This window comes from Silurus aristotelis (assembly GCF_946808225.1).
Source record: "Silurus aristotelis genome assembly, chromosome: 7".
NCBI lineage: Eukaryota > Metazoa > Chordata > Actinopteri > Siluriformes > Siluridae > Silurus > Silurus aristotelis.
The window spans coordinates 3,931,338-3,948,837 of NC_139580.1; the positions used below are offsets into that span (position 1 = coordinate 3,931,338).

General features: G+C 40.0%; 1 protein-coding gene across 2 annotated transcripts in view; it reads right to left on the minus strand.

The window, feature by feature from the left end:
- trappc9 (trafficking protein particle complex subunit 9) overlaps positions 1–17,500 on the minus strand; it is a 188,472-nt gene that overhangs the window by 54,404 nt on the left and 116,568 nt on the right. The gene's annotated exons all lie outside the window — the stretch shown is intronic.

Below are 17,500 nucleotides of genomic sequence, written 5' to 3' on the forward strand. Positions count from 1 at the left end.
TGTGTGTGTGTGTGTGTGTGTGTGTGTGTGTGTGTGTGTGTGTTCAATACAGAAAGAAACAATACAAGAGAAAGAAAGGTAAGAATCCTGGATGAATTTATAAGTCAATAAAAACTTAAAGTTAATTAATTCATTAACAAAGTGAAAATTGGAGATGAGAAGCAGAGGAAGGCGGGGCTTTGCGTAAGCTCCGCCCCTACATTCTATTCTTATTATTCACGGAGAAAATCTCCTCTACATTCAACTCAATACATTGTTTAATTAGGTACAATGGGATTAAGAAGAGGTGTGTGTGTGTGTGTGTGTGTGCGTGCGTGCGTGCGTGCGTGCGTGCGTGCGTGCGTGCGTGCGTGCGTGCGTGCGTGCGTGCGTGCGTGCAGTGATGTCAAACAATCTTTTGCAAGCACAGCACAAAAAAGACAAATGTGGCAAACAAACACACAAACACACACACACACACACACACACACCCGTCATGTTCAATAGGGGTGGAGTTCTAAAGCAGATCTTCATGGAGCTGGTTTTGTGTACAGGAACACTGAACAGGTTTTTGGGTCTCCCAGTTCAAGTGAAGGAAAAATTTCACGCTCCTGCCTTTAAAGACGTCCTGTACAACCTTCTCCTAGTCTGGAGACGAACTTAGAGTTTTGTGGAAACCACATATGGCTTGAAAAGTCAGGTGTCCCAATACTTTTGCCATATACGGTAGCTACATTCAAGTACAGTTTTTTTTTTTATAGTAAAAATTGGATCCATATGATTGAATAAAAAGCGATTTAAGTAAATCATTCCGACCAGAACTCTGAACCCAGGATCTAATCGGCTTCGGCTGTCAGACGCTTTCTCGTGACGTCCTCAGAAGGTGTTTATTCCGTGCAGGAACTTGAGAGAGATCATGTTTAAGTGTGATTGGGGAAGAGTGTGGACGAAATGGGCTTAAAGAAAATAAGTATAAAAGCAGAAGCGTCGCTACAGAAATAAGAAGAGGACGGTGTGCAGTGAACGGAAAACGTGATGAAGAAGCGAATGAGAGTGCCTGATGGGAGTCTCTGACCTCATTTAACTCGGAATGGTTTATGCGTCGTGTGGTGAAATAAAGAATAAAATAGAAAAGCCTTTATTCACATCCAAAGCCTCCACCTTTCGGGTACCAGTCTGAGGAAAAAACATGTGGGTGGAAACGTCAGGTGTCCCAATACTATCGTGTGGAAAAATAAAGTCTTTAATGGGTTTTAAAACAGTGGGGTTTTATGGGTTCCATATTTCATGAGCTCAAACTCGTGACTACAGAAATGTAAATTGTAGTGTAAGAATATGAGCAAACTTCTGTTATTGCTATAAAAAATAGCAGAAGAGTCGTGGTTTGTGAATGAGGGGCTGGAACTGAGTGGTCTGGATCACACACCTGTTCTCTGTTTCACTGAGGGATGGAGGGAAGAAAAGAAGAGTTCTGTGTGGGGGGGGGGGGGGGGGGGGGGTCCACTATAAGGTGACCATGAAAATGTGTCAAAAGAAAGATGATTTGGTTGATAACCACAGTGACCCTGTTCACCTCTAGTGTTTCACCATAATGATTGTAGATATGCAGCAAACTCAAAGACAAAAACACACATGAACTGGACAGTGAATGAAAGTTCTGTGGAGTCCAAATGGAACATTTTTGTCGCTAACAGAAGAACTTGTGTAAGACGGAGAACAGGAGAGAAGATGTGATCAGACTCCATCACCACCACAGTCACACATGGAGGTGGAAGGTTAATGGTTTGGTGTTGTTTTGGATCAGGGAAGGTTCTGGAAAGTGAAAGGAATCCTGAACCATCATGGCTCCCATTCCATACGTCACCATATAATTCCGGTTTATTGGAACTTCACCGGACAACAAGACGATGAGCTGAATCGAACGTCCGAGTTCTGTGAGTGTTATTTGGAGAGCAAACAGTGGTCTGGAGTGACATCTATCATGAAACGACCTGCCCGGTCACCGCACCTAAATCCTACTGAACTGGGATGAACTGGATCACAAGAATGAAATCTCCAACCACTAAAGAACACGTTTGAAAAGTTTACAAGAGACACGGCAAAGTGTTTCAGCTAAACGTTTGGAAAAATGTACTATCCGGATGCTGAGAGTGTGTAAAGCTGTTCTTTATGCTAAGGGAGGATTTCTCAATGAGAATAAAGTCTGGCCATTAAGATATTTGTTTAACCTCTTAGCCTTCAGCGCCGCGCTAACGCGACCGACATCCCACTGTTCTCAGGTCATAATGTTGAGCAATAGATAGAAATAGAAAGCGACAAGAGCAACCATGACTAACTATACATCATTCTAAAGGTCCAAGCCTCAACGAGCTATTTCAGATCACTGTTATTCAATAAAAAAAGAATAACGAAGGTATTTGCTGAATATGTGTAAGCAGTACAAACAACAGCACTTACACAATTATTGTAAAAACGAGTCACAAACGCATTCACTGCTGCAAATCCCGGTTTATTAGGAAAGTGAGGGCTCCACTGAACAACATGCCGTAAAGCATTTTTGCTCCAATCAAACAATGATGTTGTAATTTAGATTGTTATTCTGTTTTTACGTCACAGTACTTTGATTGGTGTATTTTGTGTAGGTAGCCCACTTTTGTCAGGAACTGTTAACATTTAAAATTAGGTAGGGCATTTTAGCTGTGAGTCCCAAAAGCTGTGGCGAAGGCTAACAGGTTCAAGGAAATCTTCATATCACTATATTACTTAGTTTGTTGAACAGGCAAGCAGCAATAGGAACATGCATGTGTCCTATATTTTATATATATAGATAAAGCAAAGGCAGGCGGTGGTGAGGTTCTTCATGTAACTGGGCAAATCTGCCACATAACATACTTTGACATATGGCGATGCTGCGGAAGAACATCACTGGAAGACGACGAGAGATTTGACCTTTGTCGAAATTGTTCGGCAACTCATGCATGATGATCGTCGGAGAACAATCCACACGTTCTCACATCTGCCCTCACCCTATTTGCCAGATTCTGCTTCTGTGGACTTTGCCCTCTTCCTGAAGATAAAGATCTGGCTTAAAGGTCTCTGTTTTGACATGCTTTAAAAAAAAGAAGACTTCCAGAACACTTTCCGGAAGTGGCAGGAACACTAGGCGTGCTGTATTGTTGTGCAAGGGAACTATTTTCCAGGTAATGGTGTGAAAATGAAGATAAATAAAATACTTTCTCGAAACTTTAGATACCACCTAATAAATCATTACAGTATAGTGGTTTGGATGAAGCGGAAAGACAAAGAGATAAACACAGAGCGGTCTTTGGTATTTCCAGCAGCAGCTCCTCAATACCCAAGTAAGATTTATCCACAAAATTTTATCAGAAAGCAAACGCAGTTATAAGTCATTTAGAGTCTGTCTCTGGACACGTACTTCTCCTTCACCTTAACGTTAAGTGGTTTCATGAAGCGATCGGTTGCGTCCTGTCCGTCCAATCAAACTCCTTCTGTCAGTTTTCATTTCTTTCAATCTTTGCACCAGACCTGGTGACAGGATCTCATAAGCGTGTCACTCCACCTCGCGAGCGTTTGGAGTTTGCTTTATTGTAATTTCAGGACCCAATTCGATTACAATTCAGCAGATGATTTAGACAGGAGCAGCTACAGAATCGCTGCATTTTTAATAATGATGCTAAATAAATACTTTTGAAGCAAAAAATGAAAAGATGATAACACTCGTTTCCCTTTGCCTGTATTTATCGCAGCCGGCTGTAAATCAGAGCTGAAGTAGACAAGGAGGCTCCAGACGTATGCGTCGTGGTGTGACGGACAGCTCCTGGGTGACAACTCTGAACAACAAGCAGATAAATCAGGCGGAACAACGTCGCCAAGCTCCGCCCACTCCGCCCACCAGTCGGATTGATGGGCGTCTCCTGACACCACCCTGATTTGTGCAATACGGTGGCCTATCGAGAGAGATCTTGAGAGGGATCTTGGGAAAGAGAGAGAGATGAAGTATGTGGGCAGTATTTTATCACGGCACGGCGACAACCAGCCCACGCCGCTTTCTAAAAATATCCCGAGTTCTCTTCAGGTGAGCGCCGTTGACAGAATCTTTGCTCCTGCAACCCGAGCTGGATGATATAATCCCCTCACCTTTAGGAGAATATGGCAGATATCTTGCACCCACCAAGTTCAGATGGAATTCGAGACTAACTCGATTAAATCTTGGAACGAGACCCGCTGCTAACGAGATGAATCGGTTCTACTGGAGAGGACAGAGTTGGAACATGTCGAGTCCATGCTGAGGTTTCTCCATGATTCTGCACCAGACATTCGATTCTCCTCGAAACACACGGGAACCGAATGCGTTCCTGTTCTGAATTCTGATCTCTGAGAAGGTATTCCCTCCTTTCCTTTGCTCTGATGCCTCAAATTGTCTCACATTACAGCACCTCGTATTTACATAACGGTGTCAGCTGACACTTTTGCCCAAAGCGACTTCCTCATTAGGCGACTGCAGGGCCTGGTTCTCCCTCGAGCAGACGACTGGTTAACTACGTCCCTTAAGGGCATCGAGGCACAAAACAGCATGCAATCCAGACAAATGTCTCAACCACTTTCAAATGCCTGTGGGATTTTATTCATTTAACCTGACACAAACAACACTGGGCCAACGCAAACTTCCTGTCAAGAGGACTACAAGTTCCTACTCTGTTCTTCTAGAACTTTTATTAGCTGGTCAAATGCTGACAGATAAACACATGATACGTGCTGGAAAAGATACTCAGCATTCGTAAATGCAACCATTAAGATTTAACCATTGAGGCTCACTGTTCATTTTAGAGATAAATACAAAGAGGAGGCAGAGCAGGAACAGGGGAAAAGCATGGGAATGGAGTAAGAGCAGGGTCAGAGTAGGAAAGAAACAGGTTAGGAACAGGGTATGGACAGGGTAGGGACAGTATAATAGTAGGAAAGAAGCAGGGGAGAAGGGAAGACGCAGGGTGGTAGCAGGAAAGGAGAAGAGGAAGAGAGAGACTGAAAAGAGAAGGGGAAGAGAGGGAGCAGAGAAAGAGATGATAAAAAGCAAAAAGGGGAAGAGAAATGTAAGAGAAGAAGAAAACAAGAAGAGTAGAGAAGAAGGAGGATAGAAGGAGAAGAGAAGGGAAAAAAGAATAGAAGGAGAAAAAGAAGAAAAGGAGAAGTGAAGGAGAAAAGAAAGAAGGAGAAGAGAAGGGGAAAAGAATAAGAAGAGAAGGGAAAAGAAAGAAGAGAAGGAGGGCAGGAGCGGGAGCGAGGCAGGAGCGAGGCAGGAGCGAGGCAGGAGCAGGGCCGGAACGAGGCAGGAGCGAGGCAGGAGCGAGGCAGGAACGGGGCAGGAGCGGGGCAGGAACGAGGCAGGAGCGGGGCAGGAGCGAGGCCGGAGCGGGGCGGGAGCGGGGAAGGAGCGGGGCAGGAGCGGGGAAGGAGCAGGGCAGGAGTGAGGCAGGAGCAGGGCAGGAGCGAGGCAGGAGCAGAGCAGGAGCGAGGCAGGAGCAGGGAAGGAGTGAGGCAGGAGCCAATGCTTAGTTAAATGTACTGAATGGACTATTCATTTGCCACCACTGAATGTTCTGTGCGTGCACTTCACCATGCCATCTGTCCACCTTGGCATCAATAAGCCACAACCTGCCTCTTTATATGGGCAGCACTTTAACAGACACACACACACAAATCCTGGAATGAGCTCTCAATGATTTCTTTTTCTTTCTATTTATCTCCGTTAGAGTACTTTCTTTCCATTCGCCGACTTTTTTTCTCCCCCTCCCCACATCCTTCTATCTCTCATGACCAAACATTTGTCTTTCCGTCCATCGAGGTGAAACGAGTTCAGTTAAGTGAGGTTTAGTTTGTCCTCCAAAACGGCCTGCTGACTTACCAGGTGATCAGCACCAATGGTTTAATTTTTTTATTCACCTGTTACTCGGATATTTTGTTTGCCTACAATTCTATGGAAAATAAACGTGATAGTGATAGTTGGGGGTTAAGGGTCATTAAGGGTTATTCGGGAATAGCTGCCACTCTCATCCTATGGATCATTCTTGATTTTAAATACACTGTTACAATTAGAAATAATTTGAAATCAGTTGTACACCATATCTAGAGCTTTTCATGGCTTTTTAGAACATGTGCCATTTCTGCAGAGCTGCAACTTTACATTGCATTTACATGTATGGCATTTGGCAGACGCCCTTATCCAGAGATACCTTCATAACACCTAATATTGTGTTGGTCCCCCTTTTGCTGCTAAAACAGTTCTGACCCGTCGATCATTACATCATGAACTTCATCAGTTTGAGCTACAGGAGCTTGTTTGTTGGATCGGACCACACAGACCACCCTTTGTTCCCACATGCATCAATGGACCTGTCGCCGGTTCACCACTGTTCCTTCCTTGGAGTTCTTTTGATAGCTTCTGACCAGTGCAGACCAGGAATATCACACAAGAGCTGCTGTTTTGGAGACACTCTGACCCAGACGTCTAGACTTCACAATGTGTCAAAATCCTCACACTCATTTTTCCTGCTTCTAACATCAACTTTGAGGACAAAATATTCACTTGCTGCCTAATTAATAAATCCACCCACTTACAGGTGCCATGATGAAGAGATCATCAGTGTTCTTCACTTCACCGCTCTTAATGTGTTAATGTTAAGTGTTTTAAATGCTGCTTATGTTAAGCAGCAACTATTGAAGCAACTATGAATAGCAACTATTAATCATTTATTTCATTGTTACAATTGAGCAGTGATTGGGTTAAGGGTCTTGCTCAGGGGAGTGGCAGCTTGTTGTGGCTGGGATTTGAACTCAACCTTCGGATGCAAAGTCCAATGCCATAAACATGAAGCTACCACCTCCCCCATAAAGCATTCCAAATCCCATCAAGTTGCTAGTCTGATTTACGATTTGACAGGAATTGAGCAGGGAGGCTGAAGCTTGTTCCTCGGAACCCGTCTCATCGTATTGACCTGCTGCTCATGCTTCTTCAAAGGTCAGCGTAACAGAGAAGGAAAGTGCTCTCTGGCCTCATTCCCTATTCCCCCCTGAGGGATGACCATGATTGCCAAGTGACACTCTGATTGATATTAACAGGAAGCCACAGAGCAGCATGAAAGGAACCTCGTCTGGGACATCGGCTTTGCGTTAGATCAGATTTGCGGTATATATATATATTATATACGCCTCGAGCTCACGGGTTGTATGACAGTAATACACGGATTCTCACAAGACGGTAAATCACAGAGCTTGATAAGATTTTTGAGTGCAATCATGAAACTACTTTTCAAGAGCTTGTCTCGACCAGACCCATTTTAAAATGCGAGACTGGATGAACTCCTCGTAACTGCTTCGAACCGCCAGCATGTTCCTGAACGAGGTTTTTCCCTTCATCTACCTCTTTTCATTCTCTCCTCACTCTCTCTTCCACTCCGTGCGCCGGCCTTGTCCAAGAAACCGAAATAGACGAACGAGGTTTACGTTGTAAAATAATCTGCACACGCCATCAGCTGATTCTCCTGGAAGTCATTTCACTCGCCGGTTTGAAAAATGTTCGAGATATTTAAAAGGAACCAATTCACCAGATTTCACTGTCGCAAAAAACTACATTCGTTTTCGCCTACTTGCTCCACCACACCTCCACTTTGAAAGCCTGTGCAGTTGTTGATCATCTCCTGAACTTGCTAAAACCAAAGACTAATGGCTATGAAATTCAATTTGAGGAACACCAGCTGGGTTTCCTCTGCTGCTGTCAGTCATCTCACACAATTAAAGCTCATCAGCATTATTTCTAAAGCTCCCCTTTTGGTTCTTAGGAATTTCGTTTTCTCTCTACATTTACAGCTACAGCATTTGGCAGCGATCTTTATCCAGAGCGACTTATATGCATATTTCTTACGACTTAGCAGCTACAGGGTTAAGGACCTTGGACAGAGGCTTTGCACAAGGGCCCAGCAGAGGCAGCTTGGTGTGGCTGAGGTTTGAACTCATGGCTTTCGGATCCAAAGTCCAATGCTTTAACCACCTACCAACTTTTTCTCTCTCCGTTTCCTCACCTGTTCATTCTGCTCCAGCCAGGAGGAGGATGAAAAAGACGACAGGGGTTGCGTGTTATCTCGGTATGCAATAACGCAGAGAGCAAAGAGGAATCACGCAAACAAAATTATATTTGTTCTAAAGAAGTAATCTCCAGGTTTAGAGCTTGGTGTAAATTTTCCAACATCTACAGGACAAAGAATGTTTGTTTCGCGGTTTCTCTGTATTTTTTATCTCAAGAGTGATAGAAAAAGTAAGGCTGGAGTGGGAATGACCATTTATAGGAGTCCCCGGTTTCGAAACTTGGGGTCATTTTTCCGACATCTACAGGACATTTACGTTTAGCGATTTCTCAGTAATTCTCAACGTCAAGAGAGATACAGAACCGAAGGATGGAGTGGAAATGAATGTTTATAGCTGCTATAATGTAGCAGCTATAAATCGCCACGAAGATGTTTTACCATACTGATTGCAACAAAATAAGCATTGGCAAATTAGATCAATAGTCCACTTCCTGTCTACAGCATGATGTCACATTCTGTAAAGTCAGAAATAATGAGATGCTGATTCCAGTTTAACGAAAGACCGGAGGTCCAAAACTCAATTACTGTAAAATCTGACGAGCTATAAGCGAGCCATTCATCTCAGTCGGTCACCCTGCGGCTCCATATTCCTTTCAAGACGGCCACCGGAGGCATCTGATTTGCTTTGCATTGTGTGACCTCTACCACAGCAGGCGCAGAAACTACCACCTGAATGGTAAGAAAGAGAATTCGAAGTCACGACCACGAGCTCATCAGGGAGATAAAATCGTGCCTGGGCGCACTTCATATGGAGGATTTACAAAGCCGAGGCTGCAAACCTCATTAGCGCGCCGCTAAACGAAGTCATGCTGGGCAAACAGAAGTGCTTCGCCGTCCAATAATATTGACATGCATGCGGGCGGGTTTTCGCAGAGCTCGTACGGGTCATCGATGCGATTTCTGAGTGCTCGGGTTTTCAAGGAAGAAGATTGGAATCGGTCGTTAATGCCAACGGAATTCCCAATAATGAGACGAGAGCACAATTAGAAAGGAGGAAGGAAGTGAGGCGAGGAGCGCCTGGAGAACGCTTCTGAAGCACTTTGTCAGCGCAGGCCAGACACCAATGAAGAGCAGGAATGAATATTAGATTCAAATGAGCTTTCCAGTGCACACCGGATTCCATCGAGGTGGAAAAGTAAATAAATATATCTATCTACAGAAATCATTTGATTGAGTGTCCAATGGTGTAGTTGCACCTATAGTCCTGATCAGTTTGTACAAGACTCCATTGGGAATTTGTTCAGGATTTTAATTCTTCTTTTTTTTTTTTTACTTCATTTGCTGAAATTTGTACTGTATATAAAATAACATTTAACTTCACTTTAAAGTGGTTTTAAAAGTTCACAATTTTTTTCTTCTTTTGTCCCTCGGTTAAAAATAAATAAGTAAATAAATAAATAAATGAACCATTAAAAAAATTATTGCTATTTTTTCCAGGCTTCTTGGTAGCATTTATAACCACTTTGGGACCCATGGTTTAATTATAAGAATGTATAATGTAGTTATTTATGTCTGTACTTTTGAGAATCACCAACAGCTGGAACCCTTACACTAACCCTGTCAACACACTTGGCCAATAAACCTGATTCTGTTTCTGAAGCCACAAATGTAATAAATGTGTTATAACCTCACAAACCTTGAAGGAAAGTTTACAATAAAAATCTGTGGTTTGACATGTTATATGATATTAAATTTCACAGATTTTTATTTTTACTGAATTAAATTAAAATGTCAAAATTCAGTTTTTCAGTCGTTTTCGGTGTTTTTTCTTTTTATATATTATAGAGTATAACACTTCTCATATATACAGTATATATATATATATATATATATATATATATATATTATTCGTGTATATAATTTTTTAGTGTATATTATATTATTCTTAACCTTTAACTTTTTTTAGTTATATTTGTAATATACTGATACATTATACTTATTTGTATTTATTTAACTTAATTTTTATCCTTATATATAATTTTTTTATGTTTACATGTTAAAGCATTTAATGTCGTACTCTGAATGAATATGTGACACAAAATTATAATTTTAATTTTAATTAAATAAATAAATAAATAAATGGTTCCACAGACAAGACTCATTGGGCTTGCTATTAAATATAAAGAGAAATATAATTTCAACATCAAAATTCCATCCAAATTTTGCTCCGAATAACAAACAGTTTTTAGTCCAATGGTATTCATTGTAACGTCACATTGATTATGCAGTTTTATGTTAATCTGTATTTTTTTGCAATAAAAAACAAAGAAATAAGCAAAATGCCACCAGTGCAATCAGTGCATGCTGCTAATGCAAACAAGTCATACATTTTACAGAATATAAAACATACAGTTGTCTGCTGGAGTGATATTTAGCTGTACTCGTGTTTGTTATTTGACAGAATTCGACTGTTTCTCACTAATTGGGTCTTTGCTATTGGAAAAATCGGGCTGTTCATCATCTCGATGCCTACGGAAACAAGCGATCGCATCCAGGGATCCTGCTGTAAAGACCAGAGAATGAGGGGAGATTTTGGTCGTTTTGGTGGTTGACTGGTTTTGGTTTCAGCACACAAATATTTGCTGTTTGTGCTTCTCTGATTTAATGCTTTTGCACCTGACTTGTGTCTTTAATAGGAGAAAGAGGACCGGGAAATATGTCAAATGACCTTCATAACACACACACGCATGTATCTGTTAAATACATTAGCGTAAGGAGCAAACGTCACCCCGGTGTGAAGGAGAGAGTGGCGCTAGTTCGGGTGTTTTCTTTAATGAATTAATCGCCGGCTCTTTTATTTTATAATTCGATTAGGGGTGAGGAGGCAAGTTAGAAAAGTGTTGGGTTTTGTGAATTGAAACATAAATCGAAGAGAACTGGCTGAATGCGAGTTGCGTTGATGTGACGTGAGGCGTCTTGGTGCAAATCCGTGTCCAAAAAAACAAATCACGTTTGATTAAATATTGTAGAGTTTGATCAATTTTGCATCGCGTTTTGAACTCAACCTCGGCTACCACCATGTAAATACACCTACGCTACACCATGAGATCTTGGATATACAGCACACACGAAGAAAATGGTGTGTACCGTATGTTTATTTGTTTGCGTTCACATGTTTTATACAGGTTCACACAGGTGCCAATAATTAAAGCTATAATTTGAGGTTGAGCCTCCAAAGAAACTGAGTTGTTGGAGCTGTAACATTACAAATGACTTCCAACAAAGCGATTGGAAGCAGTAGTTCAGTGATCAAGACGTTGGATCAGAAGTGTGAGAGTTCAAATACCAACAAGAAGAAGCTGCCACTGCTGGGCAGTGTTCTCTTAACACGCTACAATCCGTCACGCTCCCTGAGATCTCAAAACTCTGGGCTTCTAGTAGTTCCTAGAATAGCAAAGTCCACTAAAGGCGGTAGAGCATTTTCACATTTAGCTCCTAAACTCTGGAATAGTCTTCCTGACAGTGTTCGGGGTTCAGATACACTCTCCCAGTTTAAGTGCAGATTAAAAACATATCTTTTTAGCAAAGCCTACACATAACACACATCACACACATCACATCACAACCTTGTGCTCCAGAACATCTGATCACATGCACATTATCAACTTGTGCTGTTAATATCATGAACAGCAGCTACGCTAATTCCTCTCCACTGCTTCTCTTTCTCTCCCCATCCCGAGGCTTCCTGAGGTTTGGCCAGCTCCAGTCACGTCCCACCTCGTGAAGATTATGGACCTATGGATGATCATGGAGAAGTAGATGCCGAGTGTTTAAAGGCCCTGGCATGGAGAAGCTGATGCTGGATCTATGATGATCACAAATTGTTCTGTATTGTTGAAAGATTTATGACCAAACTTTTGATGTCACCCATATGAGGATGGGTTCCCCTTTGAGTCTGGTTCCTCTCAAGGTTTCTTCCTCATATCATCTAAGGGAGTTTTTCCTTGCCACTGTCGCCACGGCTGCTCATCAGGGACAAACGCACACCATTCACCTTCACTGTTGTTTTCTGTAAAGCTGCTTTGAGACAATGTCTGTTGTGAAAAGCACTATACAAATAAACTTGACTTGACTTGACTTGACTGGGCCCCTGAGCAAGGCCCCTTAACCCTCATCCGCTACGACCAGGTCGTAAATGTATCTCTTACATCTACACAGCACACCTTATCTTCAAACAACTGAAATGATTAAAAAACTTGTCCTGTTTAATAGTTTTTTACCCCTTTCACAGCGTCATGGGTATCACCAGCATCCCTTTTCTCCAAGCGACGAGACAGAAAGAGGAATTATTTCTGACAAACCCAACAAGAAGAGCTTGCTAAAAGCATGTTTTATAACCACGGGTACGTATGGCATGATAATGCACCGCTTTTAAGAAATAAAGCTCCAATTGTGAAGAGCGACAAGACAAAGGCATCGGTATGCTTTTAATTCTTATTAATGTTAATCATGTTCGCGTTCGACATAAAAAAGAGGCATGAAATGGCATTCAGCGGGAGCGTGCTGATTAGAGAAAATCTCTGCCCCTGCTGAGACCGTACAGAAATGAAGAAAAACTAACATTGTTAGAAAAATCAATGCAGGCCAGGAGGTGAAGAGTTAGCATCGGGGAAATGCGCGCTCAGGCCAGCTGGAGTCCGCGTACAGTGAGGAGGTGTAGAGTGTAGCGATAAAGTTTAAGTTCTAGCAGTATATTTCCATTTATGGCATTTGGCAGATGCCCTTTATCCAGAGCAACTTACAAGTGAGAAGTTGGGGGCTAAGGGCCTTTGTCAAAGGCCCCTGGCAGCTTAGTGGTGCTGAGATTTGAACCTGTAAACACGTCCCAGGACTCGAACCTGCAATCCCCAGCTCTACCAGGCGCCACCCTAAAAGATGCAACATAAAACTACAACATGAGCATCCTATCAGAAGTCCAATATCAAGCAATGAGGAACCACCATTTTTAAAGGCGCTGTTAGAACTTGGGCATGTCCTGGGTCTTGACCAATCTAAACATGTTTTTATTTAAATGCATGGGTGTGGGCGTGGCCTCGGTTGTGCCACACAGAGACATTCTTACTGTCGGATAAAACATAAGCAGTGTCCTTATTAAATCAAAGAAAATCAATAGAATGGAATATCTAGTAAAGTCTGGGGAAAATATTTTATTTCTAGGGTAAGCAACTGTCCCAAACTCAGTGGCTGACCCGTGGCCTGATGATCTGCCCTCAACTAAATCATTAGGCTGAAACTGTAGCTGAAATCCGCTACAGAAGATGTTAGAAAAACATGGCTAGATTTTTGCATCTGTATTCTTTCAAAAGCTGAATCCGGTCTGCAAGCATGTTTGTTGCTATAGCTGTACCCACAGGTGGAGGCAGGTAACTGCTTGGGGGTTTGATGGAGGCTGGCACGAAGTCCAATGTGCAATGCTGTTCCAGGAATCCCTCTAAAGAAAACCCCATCTCATTGGCATGTGGGATTTGTGCGAGTTTATTTTTCGAAAATAAAGAACTTACCTGTCGAGGTGCCAAAAAAGAAATGGGAAAATGAGAACAGGGGGAAGAGATTAAGCAGAACTGCAGTGAACACTGGAGAAACAGTAATCTAACAAGAAAATTGTGGACTAAGCCAAAATGTTACGTTCGAGTAGGAGTTTGGAGCATGCTAGGTTAATTAGTAGCTAGCGTTTTAGGTAGTCCTTTTTTTTATTAACACTAGTTAGTTCAGACAGTTATCCTAAAGGGGGCTTATCATATTGAGGAATAATGTGTTCATTGAGCGAAATAGGTGGGTTTTTATTTTTCAGGAATCAGAACTGTTGAATCGTGTGACTGACAGGCGTTTCTTACTGCACAGGTGTGTCCTGTTAGATTGTTTGTTAAACAAGTAATAGGTTTTAATTTCAGCTCTTGGTTGGAGCCCTGGGTTTTCCTGTGTATTCACTGGTAAAAAGGATAAACCACCATGAAGACTACAGAGCTGTCTATGGGAGAAAAGCAAAAAGTCTACGGTGTGGTGTGTAGTATATAATGGTGCATTGTAGTGTATTATTGTGTAATGTAGTGTGTTAAGGTGTAATGTGGTATATTACAGTACAATGTGGTGTAATAGTGTAATGTGGTGTAATATAGTGTAATGTGGTGTATTGTGGTATAATGTGGTATAATGTAATGTGGTGTAATGTGGTGTAATATGGTGTATTGTGGTGTAACATGGTCTATTGTAATGTAATGTATTATGGTGTAACGTGTTGTTGTGTAATGTAGTGTAATGTAATGAAGTGTAATGTAATGTAGTGTCAAAGTTATGTAATGTTATGAAATGCAATGTAATGTTATATAGCATAATGTAAGCTAATGTAGTGTATTGTAGTGTAATGTAGTGTGATGTAAGGTAATGTGGTGTAATGTAGTATAATGTAGTATTATGTAGTATAATGTAGTGTGATGTAAGATAATGTGGTGTAATGTAGTATAATGTAGTATTATGTAGTATAATGTAGTGTGATGTTAGGTAATGTGGTGTAATGTAGTATAATGTAGTATTATGTAGTATAATGTAGTATAGTGTAGTGTGATGTAAAGTATTGTGGTGTAATGTAGTATAATGAAGTATAATGTTGTGTAATGTGGTGTAATATGGTGTAATATAGTGTAATGTGGTGTAATGTGGTGTAATATAGTGTAATGTGGTGTAATATAGTGTAATGTGGTGTATTGTGGTGTAATTTAGTGTAATGTGGTGTAATATAGTGTAATGTGGTGTAATATGGTGTAATATAGTGTAATGTGGTGTAATATAGTGTAATGTGGTGTAATGTGGTGTAATATGGTGTAATATAGCGTAATGTGGTGTAATATGGTAAAATATAGTGTAATATGGTGTAATATGGCGTAATATGGTGTAATATTGTGTAATGTGGTGTAATGTGGTGTAATAGAGTAATGTGGTGTAATATGGTGTAATATAGTATAATGTGGTGTAATGTGGTGTATTTTGGTGTAATATAGTGTAATGTGGTGTAATATGGTGTATTGTGGTGTAATATGGTGTAATGTGGTGTAATATGGTGTAATATGGTGTATTGTGGTGTAATGTGGTATAATGAAATGTGGTGTAATATGGTGTAATATAGTGTAATATGGTGTAATATAGTGTAATATAGTGTAATGAGGTGTAATATGGTGTAATGTGGTGTATTGTGGTGTAATATAGTGTAATGTGGTGTAATATGGTATATTTTTAGTGTAATATGGTGTAATGTGGCGTAATATGGTGTAATATAGTGTAATGTGGTGTAATGTGGTGTAATGTGGTGTACTAGAGTAATGTGGTGTAATATGATGTAATATAGTATAATGTGGTGTAATGTGGTGTAATATAGTGCAATGTGGTGTAATATGGTGTATTGTGGTGTAATATGGTGTAATATGGTGTAATGTGGTGTAATGTGGTGTAATATAGTGTAATGTGGTGTAATAGGGTGTATTGTGGTGTAATGTGGTATAATGAAATGTGGTGTAATATGGTGTAATATAGTGTAATATGGTGTAATATAGTGTAATATAGTGTAATGAGGTGTAATATTGCGTAATATAGTGTAATGTGGTGTATTGTGGTGTAATATAGTGTAATGTGGTGTAATATGGTATATTTTTAGTGTAATATGGTGTAATGTGGCGAAATATGGTGTAATATAGTGTAATGTGGTGTAATGTGGTGTAATGTGGTGTACTAGAGTAATGTGGTGTAATATGATGTAATATAGTATAATGTGGTGTAATGTGGTGTAATATAGTGCAATGTGGTGTAATATGGTGTATTGTGGTGTAATATTGTGTAATTTGGTGTAATGTGGTGTAATGTGGTGTAATATAGTGTAATGTGGTGTAATGTGGTATAATGAAATGTGGTGTAATATGGTGTAATATAGTGTAAAGTGGTGTAATGTGGTGAAATAGTGTAATGTGGTGTATTGTGGTGTAATATAGTGTAATGTGGTGTAATATGGTATAATATAGTGTAATATGGTGTAATGTGGCGTAATATGGTGTAATATAGTGTAATGTGGTGTAATGTGGTGTATTGTGGTGTATTGTGGTGTAATAGTGTAATGTGGTGTAATATGGTATAACATAGTGTAATATGGTGTAATGTGGCGTAATATGGTGTAATATAGTGTAATGTGGTGTAATGTGGTGTAATGTGGTGTAATAGTGTAATGTGGTGTAATATAGTGTAATATAGTGTAATGTGGTGTAATATGGTGTATTGTGGTGTAATATAGTGTAATGTGGTATAATGTAATATGGTGTAATGTGGTGTAATATAGTGTAATGTGGTGTAATATGGTGTATTGTGGTGTAATATAGTGTAATGTGGTATAATGTAATATGGTTTAATGTGGTGTAATATGGTGTAATGTGGTGTAATATAGTGTAATGTGGTGTAATATGGTGTAATATAGTGTAATGTGGTGTAATATGGTGTAATATAGTGTAATGTGGTGTAATACAGTAAAACATGGTATAATGTAATATAGTGTAATATGGTGTAATGTCTGGCACTGTGTTGTAATGTAATACAATATGGTGTAATATAGTGCATTGTGTTGTAATGTAATATAACATTGTGGTGCATTGGAGTAAAATGTAATGTCACATGGTCTAATTGTAATGTAATGTATTATGGTGTAACGTGTTGTTACACCATAATACTGTGTAATGTAGTGTAATGTAATGAAGTGTAATGTAATGTAGTGTCAAAGTTATGTAATGTTATATAGCGTAATGTAAGCTAATGTAGTGTATTGTAGTGTAATGTAGTGTGATGTAAGGTAATGTGGTGTAATGTAGTATAATGTAGTATAGTGTAGTGTGATGTAAGGTAATGTGGTGTAATGTAGTATAATGTAGTATAGTGTAGTGTGATGTAAGGTAATGTGGTGTAATGTAGTATAATGTAGTATAGTGTAGTGTGATGTAAGGTAATGTGGTGTAATGTAGTATAATGTAGTGTGATGTAAGGTAATGTGGTGTAATGTAGTATAATGTAGTATTATGTAGTATAATGTAGTATAGTGTAGTGTGATGTAAGGTAATGTGGTGTAATGTAGTATAATGTAGTATTATGTAGTATAATGTAGTATAGTGTAGTGTGATGTAAGGTAATGTGGTGTAATGTAGTATAATGTAGTATTATGTAGTATAATGTAGTATAGTGTAGTGTGATGTAAGGTAATGTGGTGTAATGTAGTATAATGTAGTATTATGTAGTATAATGTAGTATAGTGTAGTGTGATGTAAGGTAATGTGGTGTAATGTAGTATAATGTAGTATAGTGTAGTGTGATGTAAGGTAATGTGGTGTAATGTAGTA